The sequence below is a fragment of the Clarias gariepinus genome, chromosome 4 (assembly GCF_024256425.1).
Source record: "Clarias gariepinus isolate MV-2021 ecotype Netherlands chromosome 4, CGAR_prim_01v2, whole genome shotgun sequence".
Taxonomy (NCBI): Eukaryota; Metazoa; Chordata; class Actinopteri; order Siluriformes; family Clariidae; genus Clarias; species Clarias gariepinus.
Window position 1 is genome coordinate 17,115,001 of NC_071103.1, and position 2,500 is coordinate 17,117,500.

A 2,500-nucleotide genomic window follows, 5' to 3' on the forward strand; every position below is an offset into this window, starting at 1 on the left:
TGGACAATGTCAGACCTAAAGATCAAAGAAACAAAGAGCAAGTTACAGTGGAGGAAAGTGAAGAGAGAAAAGAAAAGGAACAGACAAAGGAGGGAGACACTCAAGAGACAGAAATGAAAGCATCGGAGAGACCACTGGACAACGTGGAAAAAGATAAACAAGAAACAAAAGATCAAAGTGAGGATATGGACAATGGAGAAGAGATTGCAGCAGACAACGTGGGAAAAGACAAAGAGGAGAGAGGACAAATAAGAAGAAGAACCTTAAAGGTAAAGCCAAATTTAGAACATGCAAGGAAAAAATTAATGACAAGTATTGGGATGGAAAATGTGAATAGGTATGAAGGGCTGAGAGAACTGGAGGAAGAAGAAAAAGAGTAATGGTTTTTAGGCATCTAATTTTCCTTCTTTTCATGGTTTTAAATTGTGTCACTTTCAATGCAAGAGGCTTGATGAACATACAAAAATTTGGAAAAGTGAAAGAGAAATGTAAAGAGGAAGACGTTATTGCTTTGCAGGAAACGAACTGGAGAGAAAGTGTCATGGAAAACTATAGAAGAGAATGGGAAGGGGATATCCTATACAACAATGGGGATGGAAGACTTGGAAGAGGGGTAGCTCTTCTAATAAGAAAAAATATTTTTAACACAAGCAAAATAGTATATAAAGACAAGATGGGGAAATGCATAGTAATAGAAGCGAACTATGAAGGACGAGAAATAACTTTAGTAAATATACACGCACCAACAGAAGAAAAAGAAAAAAAGAACTTCTTTAATATCTTAAGGAATATTGTAGGGAAATACAAAGAAATAATAATGATGGGAGACTTTAACACCGTCTTTAGTAAGCAGGACATGGCAGAAGGAATGGTTTTCAAAACAGATACAGGGAGAAAAGAACTAAAAGAACTCATGAATGAAAACAACCTAATAGATGTGTGGAGAGAAAGGAATGGGGGGAAGAAAGAGTATTCAAGAAGACAAATGGTGGGGAATTTTATATGTAGATCGAGAATTGACTATGTACTGTGCACAAGAAATGTGGAAAACTTCATTGACAACATCAGATATGAAGAAACTAGCTATAGTGATCACAAGCTTTTATTTTTTAAAATAGACTGGAGTAACATGAAAAGAGGGCCGGGTGTGTGGATTTTAAATACAGAAATTTTAAAGAGTGAAGATTATGTTTCAAAGGTTACAGAAATCATAAAAAAGGAAAAGGAAAATGGAATGTATAAGGAAGACAAGAGAATATGGTGGGAGAACTTAAAATTTTTAATTAAAAAATTCTCTCTAAAATATTGTAGATTCTTACAGAAATGCAAAAAATCTAAAGAAAAAAGAATAAAAGAAAGCTTGGAAGCAGAATTGAACAAAACGAATAAAGACATACAAAAAATTAAGGAAATAGAAGGAGAACTGAAAAAATTAGAAGAAAAAGAATACGAGGGGGCTAAACTAAGGAGTAAAGCGAAGTATGTAGTAGAGGGAGAAAAATGCACAAAGTTCTTTTTTGATCTAGAAAAAAATAGAGGAAGAGCTGAAATGATTAAACAAATAAGAGGAAGTAACGGAGAGATAGTGGAAGGGAATGAAAACATTCTAAAAGAAGTAAGGGAATTTTACGAGGACTTGTTCAGCACAAGGGGAGTGGAAGAAAAGGAAAAACAGAAACTACTAGATCAGATAAAGGCAAAGGTGAGCGAAGAGGATAAAAAAGAATGCGACCAAGAAATAAAAGAGGAAGAAATAGAAAGAGCAATAAATCAATTGAATAGAAAGAAGAGTCCGGGAATAGATGGATTGGGCGCTGAATTTTATATATGTTTTAAAGGAGCCTTAACAAAGATCTTAAGAAAAGTTTTTAAAGAAATTAAGGAAAAAGAGGAAGTAAACGAAAGGATGAGAATTGGCTTAATGAAACTGGTCTATAAAAGAAAAGGTGAAAGGACAAACTTAAAAAATTACAGACCAATCACAATGTTGAATACAGATTTTAAAATCCTAGCAAAAGTTTTAGCAAACAGGCTCAAAGAAGTGACCCCAAGTATAATACAAACAAACCAAGCATATGGAATAAAGGGAAGGGACATAGCAGACATCACGATGAGCATTAGAGATATGATAGGATACATAAAAGAAAAAAACGAAGATGGATACATAATTAGTCTGGATTTTGAAAAGGCTTTTGACAGGGTAGAACATGGATATTTATTTGAGGTTTTAAAACGTTTTAATTTTGGGGAGAATTTTATTAATTGGATCAGAATTTTATATAAGGGAGCATTGACAAGAATAAAATGCAACGGATTCGTAACAGATTGCTTCAGAGTTTCAAGATCCATAAGACAAGGATGTCCCCTATCATCCCTACTGTACTCCCTCGCTGCTGAACCTTTGGGTTTAGCGATAAAAGAAAGCGGGAAAATAATAGGGATAGAAATCGAAGGAAATAAGGCTGAAGGCAAAATCTTTCAATATGCAGACGATACAACA